The sequence below is a fragment of the Balaenoptera ricei genome, chromosome 6, assembly GCF_028023285.1.
Source record: "Balaenoptera ricei isolate mBalRic1 chromosome 6, mBalRic1.hap2, whole genome shotgun sequence".
Taxonomy (NCBI): Eukaryota; Metazoa; Chordata; class Mammalia; order Artiodactyla; family Balaenopteridae; genus Balaenoptera; species Balaenoptera ricei.
The window spans coordinates 15,986,886-16,002,160 of NC_082644.1; the positions used below are offsets into that span (position 1 = coordinate 15,986,886).

Below are 15,275 nucleotides of genomic sequence, written 5' to 3' on the forward strand. Positions count from 1 at the left end.
GCCACGGGATGGCACAAGTACACAGAAGAGAGTGCTCCAGTTTCCACGGCTGGGTGATGATGGAGTTTTTCCAGCAGCCGAGGAACTAGTCCTTTTCACTGTATTTCTCAAAAAGAAGAATCGCTCTCTTTTCGTGCCTAGTGCAGCCATGGCTCGCGGTCCCAAGAAACACCTGAAGCACATAGCAGCTCCAAAGCACTGGATGCTGGATAAACTGACTGGTGTGTTTGCTCCTCGTCCATCTACCGGTCCCCACAAGCTGAGGGAATGTCTCAAGGAACAGAGTCAAGTATGCCCTAACAGGAGATGAAGTAAAGAAGATCTGCATGCAGCGTTTCATTAAGATTGATGGCAAGGTCCTCACTGATATAACCTACCCTGCTGGTTTTATGGATGTCATCAGCATTGACAAGACTGGAGAGAATTTTCGTCTGATCTATGACACCAAGGGTCGCTTTGCTGTTCATCATATTACACCTGAGGAGGCCAAGTATAAGTTGTGCAAAGTGAGAAAGATCTTTGTGGGAACAAAAGGAATCCCTCTTCTGGTGACCCATGATGCTCGCACCATCCGCTACCATGATCCCCTCATCAAGGTGAATGACACCATTCAAACTGATTTGGAGACTGGCAAGATTACTGATTTCATCACATTTGACACCGGTAACCTGTGCACGGTGACTGGAGGTGCTAACCTGGGAAGAACTGGTGTGATCACTAACCGGGAGAGACATCCTGGTTCTTTTGATGTAGTTCATGTGAAAGATGCCAACGGCAAGAGCTTTGCCACCCGGCTCTCCAGCATTTTCGTTATTGGCAAAGGCAACAAACCGTGGATCTCTCTTCCTCGTGGAAAGGGTATCCACCTTTCCATTGCTGAGAAGAGAGACAAGAGACTGGTGGCAAACAGAGCGGTGGATAAAATGATCTCTAAGTGACATGATTGGAAAAGTCTTTGTACTTAAAGATAACTACCACATAATTTTTAAAAAAAAGAAAGAAAGAAAAAGAATCAAGATCTCAAACTCCCCTGGCCTGAGTATCCACCCAAACCTGAACCCACGGGCAGAGCTAGGCTCCCAGGAGGCAGTGGAACATCAAAGAAAGCAGGACCATCCTCCCCCGGCTCCGGCCCCTGCAGCTGTGAGCCTTCCCCGCGCCCCCTTCCCGCCCCAGCATTGCCCCGGGCCCGCTGGGGGGATGGAGGGATGGGCATACAGCCCCCAGCGCCCGGGACGCAAAAGTGCTCAGTACGTGGTGGCTCTTATTATTAATGAAAAGAGCTTGCTCTGACCCACACTTTTTTCAGAACTGCTTCCTTCTCTAGTTTTTCACTTGACAACAAGCCAGGACTCAAGAGGACCAGGGAGTCACCGGTGTCCTCTCGGCAAAGCCCTGGGTCCCCCTGGGCCCCGGGTCTGTGTGGGGCCTCTTGTAGTCCCACAGACTCCCAGACACCACCTCCCGCCCAAGACAAAGCTGGTGGTGGGACCAAGGTCCCAACCCTACAAGCAGCCCCTCGACATAACCCCAGGTCTTCCTCTCCTCGTGAAACCCTGGGCCTCTGCCTTCCGAGCAGGGCCTTGGTTGGTCACCTTGTAGAATATCCCAGACTCTGGGAGGGTACTGTCCTCCCCATCACACCAAGGACAGTGTGGGCCGTCCCTCACTCATTGAGCAGTAATGATACCACCCCGCATCTCTCAGGCACCTGGGGGGTAGACGCTTTCTATTGAGAACCCTCACAGCGGCCCTCTGAAACAAGTAGGCACTATTACAACCATGAGGCAGACAATTCACTAAGTCCCGGGGAGGTTGAAGAGTGATCCGAAGGCCCGCAGGCAGGCAAGCAGCAAAACTGGGGGTCTAGGCCTTGTCTACTTCCAGACTCCCCCCGCCCCCAATTTTACACTAGGCCAGGCATAGCAAACTACAGCCAGCGGGCCAGATCGGCCTGTTTTTGTAAGACCCGTGAACTAAGAACGTTTCTTACATTTTTAAAGAGTTGTAAGAAAAGAAAGAAAGACACAAAGAACATGTGACCAAAATCGCCTGTGGCCCACGAAGCCTCAAATATTTACCACGTGGGCCTTTGCAAAAAGTTTGCCAGCCCTGCCCTGGAGCCCATGGGGCCACCCAGGGAACATCTGATTCGGGACCAGACGTTGGGTACCAGAGATCCAAGTGGAAAAGCCACAGTAGGGAAGACAGACGTTTGACCAGGACAATGCTGTTGCGTGACTCGCCGCTTCAAAGCCATTTTTAAAAAGGTCTTTAGTAGAGATGAGATCGGGCTGAAGGGAGCACCAGTAATTTCTCTCTCTCTGCAGGCTTTATAGTTGATGAAATTTTTCACACACAATGTCTATTTCATGTAGTTATTATCCCCACTTTTTGAGTGAAAAGTGGAAAAGCTGAGAGGGGAAATGACTGATTTTGGAGTCCCTAGTGAATATCCTCTCCAGGTTCCATGACCTCAAAGCCAGTGTTCTTTCCATCGCACCAGGGCTGCGTCTGAGCCCCAGGGCATCTGGGGAAGGGAAGCAGAGAGACTGTGCCGGGACTGGCCAGGAGGGGAGCTAGTGTGGTGACCATTAGTCCCAGCGCCTCTTTCTTGGCATACAGATTGCCTTTATATGCATCTCAGATTTCCTTTTTTTAACACAAGCCCAGCTATCTTGGAGCTGTTTCAGCCACTGAGTCAGCCCTCAAGAAAAGCACCCCAATTTGCTGTATCTCGGGGGTGATTCTAGCCCATATTCATCAAGCTAAATGACCGCCCTCAAGGGCAGGGATGCCTGATTTCCAGTCCCAGCTCTGCCGCCAGCCAGCTTTGTGACCTAGGACAGGCCAGCATCCCTCTCTGTGCCTCCCTTTCCTCCCTGGGAAACGGAGTCCCCACCCACTCCTTAGCCCACATGGGACTGTGGGAAAGTGAATGAGATCATGTCTGTGTGGGGCTTGGCGGAAGGAAGCAGCAGTACAAGGTAGTATTATTTTCTGGGTCTAGCTGGGCAGTTGCCATGAGGCTGCTGAGATGTACAAGTCTTTCAACGGCCTCGGGAACCCATCCCAGGAATGCCATGGGAAGGCAGTGTATCAGAACCAGCTTAGGCTCCCAAGCCACTGGGGAGTGAGTTCAAAGCCCAGCTCAGCCACTTACCAGCTTTGGCAAACCACCCAATTCCTTTCAGCCTCAGTTTCCCCACCTGTAAAATGGGAATAATCCCAACCACAGAGGGCTGTGTGGTTAAGGATTAAATAAACTAATCCCCAGCACTCATGTCTATGAATACCGTGGGCCTTGTCAGGACACCTCTTTGTGTTTTTCCCTGAACTGTCTCCAAATAAGCACAAATGTCCTCCCTCCACGTTCCCCCTCAGGACGGCCTTCTGCAGGAGGGATGGGCTGGGCTTACCAAGCACCCCCTCTTAAAAAAGAAAAGTGAGAAACGAAGCAGTGAGTCCACGCCTCTCCCGGCATCACCCAGGCAGCCTGTGACCTGCAGGGCCGGGGGTCCAAGGCCAGGGGACTGGGTGAGGCCAGATGTTCCCTGGAGCCCTTTCCCCTTGGGCAGTGGTGGAGAGGGCCCCCGAGTTCTGGACCCAACAGTGCCAACCTTAGCAGCCAACACTCTCCGGCCGGCCAGCCAGCCAAGGGCAGCAGGCCACAGCGCCCTTCGCCCTCACCAGGTGCAAAATGAAGGGCCTCAGTGAGCCCCAGGCATAAATGAACTGTCTTGGGGGCAGACATAAATGAACTGTCTTCCTGGCCTCTTTTTGTAGGGCAGGAAGGGACACAAAGTTGGGGGATCGGACGCCTACAGAGAAGGTCTCCTGTAGGCAGGAGTGCTGATGGAGCCGTGGTTGAGGTTGGTGGTGGCCCAGGCCAGCAAGGGAGCTGAGAGATCCTTCCAGCAGAGGGTGTGAGAACCAGCCACGAACCAGCCACGAACCAGCCGGGCCTCCTGCAGCTCACACCAAAGCTGTGGAGCCAATCTGGCCGAGACGGTCTGAATTAGTCACCAGTTTGGCAAGGAGTTAAATCAGTTACATAACAGCCTCCCTTGCTCTCCACTGGCTCTCCTGAGCTGGGATCTCTCGGGGTGAAGGGGCTGGGGTAGTGGGAGGGAGGTGATATTCTGGAAGCCGAGGGGCTGAGGTTCCCCCACCAGCCCTCCCCAGGGCTGCTCCAGCCTGGCAGGGCCAGAAGGAGGCGCCAGCTGTTCACCTCCTGTCTGAGCCTTGGCCCCACCCCCCCACCGCCTCCCAAACAATCCCTTGCTAGCCAATCCCTTGCTAGCCTTGCAACCCGAGGGCTCCAGGCTCTAAGCGTTAGCAGGGAAGATGCCCCAGACGAGGAGTTAAACTGTTTCTCAGCTCCTGGCAGCTCAGAAGCACTGCAGAGCACTCCCAGGCCCACTTCCCCTGCTTAACTTGTTGTAAGACATCATTATAATTAACTATTTTCAAGAAGCATTTAGCAAGCACCTTTGGTCGTGCCCTGTTCAAGGCATTGTAGGAGCTACAAATGTGAATAAGAAACAGATACACAGCGGCAAAAGTAGCTCGGAATTATAACACCTTTCCTCCGGAAAGGAGAGCACTTTCATATAAAGGAACTCAAAGCCACGAGCCCCATTTCCTGCTGAGGGTCAGATTTAATCCCTGCATAAGGGCTGGAGAAACCAGCCTTGACCTGAGAAATGCCCAAAACGGCGCAGGCTTCTTGTGGCCGGAGTTTCTTGCTGATTTACTCACCCACTGCTCTTGGCTGAACGAAGAACAATAAATGTTTAACAGTATTAATAATGGGTGACGGTGATGGCGACGAGCATGACAAAAATAACGTTAGAGGAGAGTACACGTGTCCCATTTCGGCCCCAAGCCCTTGGGACTTTCATCCTTCCTTTGTCCCTATTGGCACTTCTGTTACACCCACAAGGTAATAGAAAACAGGGGTAGAAATTTGGGAAACATTTAAGAGTCATTCACGCAGACTTTCTGACTTCAAGCAGGACTTGACTAACTCATCCAGGAAGAGTCACCTTTGCAGCAAGTGGGTGAACACAGGAGCTCATGAGGGGAGTGGGGGCTTTGTGGGCCCTCCCAAGCCTAAGTTAAGGGAAAGTCCCCAGACCAGGCTCTGGGGAGATTGGTGATGACATCAAGGGCCACGTTCCCTGCTCATCATTCTACCAGATTTGTGACATTAGGAACTGGTAGAGATCTCAGAGATTCCCTAGTCCAGCCTTCATTGTTCAGATGAGAACACAAGAGGCCCAGAGAGGAGAAATGACTCACCTGGGGCCACACAGTAGAGCTGGAACTCCAACTCCCATCTCTCTTTTTTTTTTTTAAAGCTCATTTATTTATTTTTTGAATACTTATTCATTATTTATTTATTGGCCGTGCCGGATCTTAGTTGCGGCACGCGGGATCTTTTAGTTGCGGCGTGCAGACTTCGTACCTGCGGCACGCGAACTCTTAGTTGCAGCACGCGTGCGGTATCGAGTTCCCTGACCAGGGATGAAACCCGGGCCCCCTGCATTGGGAACGTGGAGTCTTACCCACTGGACCACCAGGGAAGTCCCTCGCGTCTCCTTTTATCGCGCCGTGAAAACCAGGCAGGGAGAGGTGATGGAGGACGGATTCAGGGGAGCTATCAGCCTCCCCTACTCGTGGAGGTCCACGTGATCCATAACTCCTGCCTCTCTGGCTCCGTAGCAGGCAGGTGATAGCTTTGCACAGAGGGGGAAGCAGCTGCCCCAGGGAGGACATGCAAGTGGCCGTGAAGCCAAGTCAGTGTGTTTCTAGAACAATGAGCCTTTCCCCTGTGCTCAGCTCCCTAGAAAAGAGCTTAAAGAGGTAAACTACCCTCAGGCCCGCAGGCAAATTCCTGATGAGAATCTGATCCAGTTTCTATCTCCCAAAGATCTATTCGAGTGTCTACTTGGGAAAAGCTTCCCCAGCAATATTTACAGCCAATTAGAGAAAATTAAAGCATTCAGTGGGAAACCTTGTGTCGATTTAGGCCATGCAATCACTCACTCATTCAGCAAACTTCTACCGAGTGTCTACTCTGTGAGGATTCAGTGATGAAGAAGATAGGGTCTCTGATCTTAGTACACCCGCGGGCTAGTAGGTGAGACGGAAGAAGGAGCAGTTACCTCGGGGACTTTAATTGCTGCAATGTAAGACATTTGGGGAGCATAGGAGAGGCGAGGAGTTGGGCAGCTTCTCAGAGGAGACGCCGGACCCTGGGCGCTCAGGAGCCACCTGGAAGCCACAAGCCCACCCTGGGCAGATGCAATCTGATCCATTTGCTTTTAGGTTTCTCTTTGCCCTTCGTCCCTTCCTCTCCCCCAGAGTTCAGACATTCTTTTTCTCATGGGAACATACCCCCTTAGCAACCCCTAGCTCCTGCCTCTGCCTTCAAACTTTCCTTTCCCATCATTTTCCCCATTTGGGACCCAAACTGAGCCCACACCCTACTGATGAACGGGTAGACTTGGCATGTAGGTTGTGGGGAGGGGCCCCACTAGACTCACCCGGACAGATGTGCTCTGTCCCCCGCACAGCTGTCTGGGCAGCCCATCTGCGCTCACTTCCTGCCTCCCGGCTCTAGCCCCTCACGCCTCCCACACAGGGGTGGGGAAGTCTGGTCCGAAAGCCAGTATTGAGCCCTCCCACCCACCCACCCACCCACGAGCGCACTAAAGCCAGTAGCCCAGGGCCCTGGCTTCCACCCTCCACCCTCCTCCACAAGGAATGGTGGCCTGGGAAGGACTTCGGCAAGGTGGCCACTCTGGAGGGCTCCGCCTCGGGGTTCAACCTCAGGCTCTGGGCAGCTACGGGAGCTGCCCATCTCTCTAGTTCTCCCAGCAGCGTCTGTCCTTACGAAACACACTACAACATCACTGATCTGATTTCAGTATTTGGTCACAACTAGGGAGTCTGCTTCGCTCTGGCCAGGTGTCTCCGAAGGAAGGAAAACCTATTTTCAAAAAAAAGGTTTGATGTGAAAAGATGTCCCAGCTAAAAGTCTGCCCTTGTCGAGTTGACTCATTGTCTAGGTCCTTGTGGTGCCCCCAGTTTCAATGCTGGGAGGTGGGAGGAAATGGGGAATCTCGCGAGGAAGTGACTTCTCTGGAAACCTGTCTGTTTCTGGGGCGCTCTCAGTTCCCTCCTGGCCCCTGAGCAGGGCATGTGCATTCTCTGGGACTGTAAGGATAATTCAGGCAGTTCTGCGCCTCCCGTGAGCTGAAAATTGTTTAAGGGCAGGAACTACAGCCCCGTAGCCCCCAGCCCTGGCTCTGTACATGGTAGGCACTCAATGAGAGTGTGTTGAACTGGGCTACTCCCTGGCCACCTGCCTGCGTCAAACAGGAAAGCGGGGAATCTGATTAACCCTCTCAGTTTGCTCTTAGGAAACTCAAATTGGAAAATCAGGAAAAGGAGAGACATCGCCGTGATCTGTCTCCATGATGGAGAATGGGGACGGGAGAGTATTGGAGGAATGGGAAATTTGACTGTAAAATTCACAGGTATCTCCTACTCAACCCAGAGCCTTTTCTTTAATACTGTGTCCTAATGCATTAGGAGTTAGGGAGAAAGATGATAAATTGTTCCCTTTTCCTAGAAACGGAAATGTCTTAGGCGTGTGCGCAAACCCCAGAATCCTACATCTCCTGAACAGTGGGATGGCCTGGATGGGAACCGGCTTCTCTAAGCAGAAATGAGCCCCCAGAACAAGGGCTGGTGCCAAGAACAAGAGCAAAGCACTAACCCAGGCTTTCTTGTTGTAAGAAGGGATCGCCTTCCTTGACCGCCATTTTTAAATGAGGGGAAATTCCAATGTGCCCCACTCTTCCCACCACATCCACAGACACACACAGCCTTTGTATATGACTTTAGGTGAAGGGCAGTGCTAGCCCTTCTGCCAGGCTGGAAACCCATTAACCATGGATGTTGATTCAGGTTTTTCACATTGCTCACTTACGCGGCCTCAAGGTGACCAGACAACTGTGGAGTTAGGTTACTTTATTTTCAAAGTGTTTTGCTCAGTATCTAAGAAAGAAAATTTCTTTCACAAAGGCGTTCATGTCACCATTTTTCCACTTTACAGATCTGGCCACCGTAACAATGGCGGAGACCCTGAAATTCAGGTCCCAGCCTGAAAACTCTGATCACCCGATAAGTCTGAGCTTAATGTAACAGAAAGAGAAGGTGGATGAGAGATGGCTGATGACAAGAGGGTTGGATGACAGCTGGGCAGGAAGGCAGGCTGATAAGCCCGCAGCAGGCAAGGAGCCCCATCCTTGTCCGGGGCCTTTGAGGCAGGCTGCTTGGCAAAAGGAGAAACTCCTTTGTTTTAGGAATGGTAATTTATGCCCCTGTGCTTTCAAATGAGAGCAACCCAAAGTTTTCTTTAAATACACACACACACACACACACACACACACACACACACACCCCTTCCCCCTCCCCCTCCCCTTCCTCCTCCTCCTCCTCCTCCTCCAAGGCAAGGCTTCTTTCCACTAGCCCAGTGATTTGGGGCCTCTCTCCCTACTACAGGTTTAAGAGAAAGGGAAAATCCATATTCACCAATTCACCCAGATTATGCCACTAGTTCATCGTGCTAGGGAAGCCCTAGGACCGCACAGATGTTCCTGGGTATCAGACCCAAGGTCCACAAGGCAACTGGATCTTGGAGGGAGGGGACAGAGCTTCATTCCAACCATTTGCAAGAGTCAAAAGTAGTCTTGTGGGCCCTCCGAGACCCCCAGAATAAGAGCTTCCGTGGGCTTCTGAGTTGAGGACCCCAGCCTCTGCTCTCCTAACCTAGGGACCTTGGTTTAGGGTAGCCACCCTCACCCACCCCAACTCTGTCTAGAAGCAGGAGGCTTGACCTTGGACCCCCGCAACACGGATCCCTTGGGACAGATTTCACAACCCAGCACTGAGTTTTACTACAAGTTTCAGACAAAGAAGGTGTGTCGGAGCCGAGAGCATGCTTCTGCCCGTTGCGTGGGTGTCAAGTTAAATACCTTCTTGTCAACACTTGAATGTGTTGAACATCACTCACAAGGGCATTTTTTAAGAAACCTATTAACTTAATTACCCAGGCTTTTTTTTTTTTCTCCCTCTCCCCCCATCCATGCACCTCATATAAAAATTTGGCTTTCTTCTTTTCTGAGATACTTTTGAGGTAACTCCTCTCCCCTCGGTACTCCCCTCGGTACTCCTCTCCCTTATACCTTGTTTATTTCTCTAACAGTTAGTCAGGGCGGTTGCCCTGGTTAGACTGACTCCTTGCCTCGGGTCCTGGCACTGCAGGAAGCTAAGAGACAGCAAAGTGTGCCCCTAGCGAAGGGGGAGTGTGGGTCCTCTGGCATCCTCTTTTCTAACTGCCGGACAGGAGTGGAAATCTAGAGGAGAGCAGGGAAGGGATAAACCAAGCTCCTACAGGGTCTGCCCCCTCCTTCCTCTAGAGGGGGAGAGAGGATTCACCCAGAGACACAGGTCAATCAGCAGGTATTTATTAAACACCAACCAGGTACCCAGAATGATCCACTTCGATCTTGGAAGAAAAGAAAATTCTGCCCGGGTCAGTTTTTCCAAATCCCAGCTGCATGCACATCCAAGCCCCTGGGAAAATGAAGGACTTAATTTGGTATGAGGTATCTCACACCGGGAATCAGGAGAACCGGGTTCCAGAGCCCCGCTGCCTATAAGTGGTCCTGTGGATGCCGCGGCCCTGATTTGGTTCCTCAGTAAAAGGTAGAGGGTAGACCTCGCTAAGGGGTCTCTGAACTCCCTTCAGATCTCATCATCCACGGCTCATCTGTGCTTCCACGGCTGTCGGCAGCTACCCACCTACACGGGGAATCTGCTCAAACGAAGGGAGGGAAAGGCAATGTCCAGACAGGCAAATGGCGACCATCTCAGAGAGTTGATCCGTGTGCTGTGTCTGGGGGCCAGGCCCTGGATGGGGACTCCCCTGTCCAGGGAGGGAGGAGGTGGGGAGAGGCAGGGGCTGGGGCAGGCGTGGCTCTCAGTTCAAGCAGGGTCAGTGGAGGTCATGAGCCTGGGAAGGCAGCTGTGTTCCTAGGGCTGACATGACAGAGAAGGGACCTCTTGCCCGCAGATCTGAAGGAAGAAGAGCTACACAGAGGCCCAAGAGACGTGTGAGGGAGGTACCGGCCAGCCAGACCTCAGGCTCCCCTTCACTGCGTTGTGGGAAGTCCGGGCTGCCAGCTATGATAAAGGAAGAACACCCCTCAGCTTTCCTGCCAAAACCATGTGTAACCGAAAAGCAATTTTCAGACCTTTTCAGCTATCCCCATTCTCCTTCCAGGGAAGTGAAAGCACCAGAGCAAATTCAGAAACTCCAGCAGAGCTCTGTGGGATACCCCTTTCTGTACCCACACCTCAGACTGTCCTTTCCCTAGTCCCAACAGCGGCTCCCCCCGCCCCAGACTCTCTGTGGACCAGTGTGGGTCCACACAGCCAAGAAGCATGGGTGTGGTGAGTCCCCTGTGTGGAATTCCAGAGTTCGAAGGGACCCAGCGGGTCGTCTGCTCCAGCTCCCTGCCTCCAGGCAGCTCTGCTGCTAAGCGGCTCACTTGCTGGGAGCGCTCCTGCGTGTACAGTGACGGCAGAGAGAGAGGCCTGGTCTGCAGTCAGAGCCTCGCGGCTTCCCAGCAGGAAGGGCTCTTTTCCCGGGAAGCCCTTGCTTGTGGGGAACTCCAGGACTACCTGATGCTGTTCCCACCCACCTGCCCGACTCGGACCTGATAAAAGCCCGGTTACCTCTGATCCACACACACACCCGCTTTCTTCACTCACCCCCAGCGACCCCCTCCATCTGTGCGCAGTTGGAGAGGGGGTGGGGCACTGGCGGAGGCTGAGGGTTTGACCCTAAGCACCCTAAGGCTGGAAAATTAGGATCTCAAGCCCTCAGTGCCCTCTCCCCCAAGGCATCTAGCATGCAGTTTCACCCTGATGCAACTCTCTGCCAGGGGGGTTCTGTGACCCAGGATCCCTGAGGCTTGGGCACCTTCTGGGGCAGAAGAGAAGGCATCCCATTCTCTCCACACCCTGACCATGTCCCATCACTTACTGGCTGGTGGGCTTCTCTCCCTGCCCCCAGAGGGCTCCTCTCAGTGGTCCCTCCCATCTCATAGGCTTGGAGCCTCCATCTCACCCAAGAAGCCTAAAAACACCCTCTCTCGGGGGATCCCCCCTTATCTCCGAATGTGGGGTGGATCTGCGGTGGCAGAGGCTTGGAGGGAGGGCAAAGCAGCAAAGGCTAATTTATTTCCCTTCCACACCTCCCTACGCAGTGTGTGCACGTGTGTGTGTGTGTGTGTGTGTGTGTGTGTGCATCCGTCCAAGTTGTTGGAATTGACTAAGAGTCTAAGCATTGCATAAGCCAGGGCCTGGGTCCAGGCGAAACCCCTCCCCTCCCCCCAAGGCTGGGACACACATCCCCTCCAATGCCAGGCTCTGTGGGAGACCGCACGCAGCCTGGGGCTCCTGCTCACAAACTCACACATTCCCTGAGAAAACCCCTGGGGCCTCTGTGGAGAGGCTTTCTGGGATACTTTTATGGCAAAAGAGGAAGTCTGGGGCATCACTGGAACAGTCCGGGCTGAGGATTGGGCAGACGCCCAGCAGAAGTAGAGTCAGACCACAACCTTCCCCATCTAAGCAGCCTTCAACCCCTTTCCTAGTCTCAGGCTGTTTAGTTAGGCAGGATCCCCAGGGTCTCACTGCTGCGCCTCAACCCTCTGCCACACACACACACCTTTGTGCATGCATGCACACATACATGCATAGATGACTCACATACATGCGCATACACACACACACACACACAGCACCTGCCCTGCTGTTCACACTGACTCGCCCAGATCTGATCATAGCAGGCTCCGGCCCAGAGAAGCACTGAACTAAGAGTTGGAAGGAAACCTTGAGGCTAGGGCACCTTCCTCAAGAAATTATATTCATTATTTGACAGAAGAGTCCACTGAGGCTCCCAGATCCAATGCCCAGGGTCATCCAGCTCCAAGCCCAGAACTCCGTGGCCTCTCACAGGTCGCAGATCAGGAAGCTGAACACAGGAGGGAAGCTGGGTCCTACAGAGGTTTGGGGGAGAGGAGGGGCACCTCCAGGGGGTCCAGCACTACGTATCATTTAGAGCTCTGATGTCCACCTCAGTAGCTACCAGCCACAGGTGCCAATTAAAATTAAAATTAATTAAAAATTTTTTAAATGTTTAAAAATTTAGTTCCTCAGCAGCACAAGCCACATTTGAAGTGTTCAATAACCACATGTGGCTAGCAGCTACTATATAAGACAACACGGATCTAGAACATTTCCATCATCACAGAATGTTGTATCAGATGGATAGTGCCGATCAGGAGGAGGTAGACTAGGGGAGCCAATATGAAGAAATTGGTTTCCTGATAGAAGGCTGAGGTCCATGTAGGAAGGAGAGGAGGAGAAAGCGGAGAAGAAGGCAGAAGAGAGGGGTGAAGAGGAAGAGACTGGAGAGAAGAGAGAACGGAGGAGGAAGAGGCTGCAATAAGAGAGAAGGGGAGGAAAGCAAGGGAAGTCCTGTGGTCAAGAGCTGACCAGCTACTCCTAATCTGGGAGACCGACACTCTCCCCCACCCTGCTCCATAAAGGCCAGAGAACAGAATCACAGACCCTACGGTCAGGGGCCACAGATACGGCATCTGGTGGTTTTCCAGACCTGAAGAGCCCAACCTGTCCCCAAATAGATCAGCCCTTGTGACCAGGCCTCTCTCCATCCCCCACGGTGGCTTTCACACCTGGGCTCCTGGATTCACAGAGATATGGCCCAGCTCCTTCCATTGGCAGGGGGTGAGGGACACATCTAACAGGGATGGTCCTGAGGCTCTTTCACAGATCACTGCAGCAAAAATGTTTCCTGGGAAAAAAGAAGGAAGCAAACAAGCGAACTGAATCTAGTGAAATATAAATGCTTCTTCTGCCACAGGTTGGGTTCATTTTTCAAGCCAGGGGACAGCATCTTGACTCAGTCCCATAGACATATAATCCATTTTGTCACTTTCTCCCACATTCTTCTAAGCAAGCATTTGAGAGGCAGCATTGAACTGGGTGAAGAGAATCACATCTGAAATCAGCAATATCTGGGTTTAATCCCACTTCTGCCACCTAATGACCTGAACAAGTGGCTGCTCTCCCCCAGCCTGTTTCCTGCCTTGAAGGGTCATTGGGACGATCAAGTGCACTGATGAATGTGGAATGCCTGGACCAGGCCCGTGCTGGGTGTGTGTCAGTCCCTCCCCTCCAGGCCCGAGTATGTACCTCTGCCACAGGAGCAGGAGACAGAGCAGCAGGGGGCCAAGACAAGATGCTCTGGAAGAGCTCAGGGCCAGAGGAGATGCAGAAGAGCAAACAGCTGTAGGTCTAGCCTGGGGTGGGGGTGGGGGAGTGGGGGATGGTTCTGTACTACAGAAGGGAAGCACTAGGAGAGAGCACTTGAGGAAGGCTTCATAGTGGAAAAGAAGTGGGAACTAGACTGGAAAGATAAGGAGAAGCAGAGGAGGACATTGAGACAGAAACTACAGCGCCAAGCTCACAGGGAACCTCAACTCTTATTAGTCAGGCCAAGGGCCTGAGGAGAGCTCTCAGCATCGCACTGGTAAATCCTCCAGCCACAGGGCTCCAGGCCCTCCCCAGTTCACCTGGCCACCCCTCGTTCCTCCAGGTCCCACCTCCACATCAGGTTGCCGATGCCTTTGCAGAACCTAAGGCTAGTGAACTGTTGACTCATCACAGCTCACGCCCCTCTCAGTGGCCTCACAGTGGCGCTCAGGGTCCCCTAAGTCAGGAGGACACTGGCAAAAGTGACCTGCTCCTGTCCAAAAAGTTTCCTGCCCCCAGGCCTGGGCGTGACCCAGGAGAGATTTAGGAAGATCTAGACTGGCCCTTCAGCCCAATCTGAGCATATTCAGGGTCACCCAAGAAATTCTGGCAAAGGGGAAAGAAATCATCTCTTCCCTCTAGAACTGATTTCCTGAACACAGCCCCCTTTGTTATGAGGTATGGGCAAAGTAACCTTGGACTATGAGTCAGGAGGCTTAGATCATGGACCAGGACACCTGGATTCCGTTCCCAGATCTGCAGCCGATTGGAACTATAACCTCGGGCAAGTCACTTAACCTCTTGGGAGCTTGTGTTCACCACCTGCAAATTGGGGATGATAAGCCTTGTCCTTTCTGCCTCCTTGGGAAGGAGGATTAAATGATACCATGGCATGAACGTGCCTGATAGGCCTCAAGAGAGGAGAGCGGCCAACACGCGTATTGGACGGTGGTTTTTATTGCCTAATAACCACGACACCACCTCCGAGTGACTCACCTCACCTGTTTGCTCTCTGAGCCTTTCTAAAGGTACCTTTCCTACCACGGTGCCCCCTGCTGAGAGGCCAAGTATGGGGTGGGGGATGCTTTTTCTGCCCTGCGTTGTCAGGGGGCGACTGTCTCCAAGGGGAGGGCACTGAAAATGGGAGGTTGGTCAGGGGCCCAGGAACCTACATTCCTGGCATCCTCTGCCCTCCTCTGACCCCAATTATCTGCAAATGGCCTGGAGGCAGGGCTGGGCCAGCGCCCAGATGGGAACACTGAGGCTGCAGGCTGACTCATTAGAGTTTCTTGCCACTGGCAGACCTTGTCATGATGGCCTGTGGCTCCTCTCCAGTTTCTGACCGAAAGACCATAGTTAGGCAGTTCCGGAACTCTAGGGAAAGAAAATTGGCCTGTCTCTCCATCCTCCAGGGTGTGGGGACTCTGATTCTGCCCATCCCACCTGCCTCAGATGCTACCAGCCACCCAAGGTCCCCTGGCCACCACCAGGGGCTTGTCCATGACAAGTGTTTTGGATTGTTTACTTCCACTACCCATTTTATCCCAAGTGAACTCATGTTCCCCTGACAGCTTTCTACCATCAAATGAGGTCGGGGCGGGACTCAAAAGAACAACTTGAGTCTCTCAGTGAGCTAATCCTGGGAACACAGGGGCAAGTCTCTCTTTAAAAATATTCCCTGCATGGCAGGTCACACTAGCCTGCAGCCACAACACCCAGGGCTGTGATCTCACCAAGCTCCAGGAAGCCAAACAGGGTCAGGCTTGGCTAGTCCCGAGCAGGGAGACCTCCCAAGCGAAACACAGGTGTTGCTGGTGAATCAGCAGGCAAGCCCCTCCCTCCTGGAGTCTAGC

The 15,275-nt window shown here is 52.8% G+C and overlaps 1 protein-coding gene and 1 pseudogene across 3 annotated transcripts in view; both read left to right on the forward strand.

Moving 5' to 3' along the window:
- Nucleotides 1-15,275, forward strand: part of PEBP4 (phosphatidylethanolamine binding protein 4) — a 269,506-nt gene that overhangs the window by 225,213 nt on the left and 29,018 nt on the right. The gene's annotated exons all lie outside the window — the stretch shown is intronic.
- LOC132367659 (small ribosomal subunit protein eS4, X isoform-like) lies at nt 149-934 on the forward strand (annotated as a pseudogene).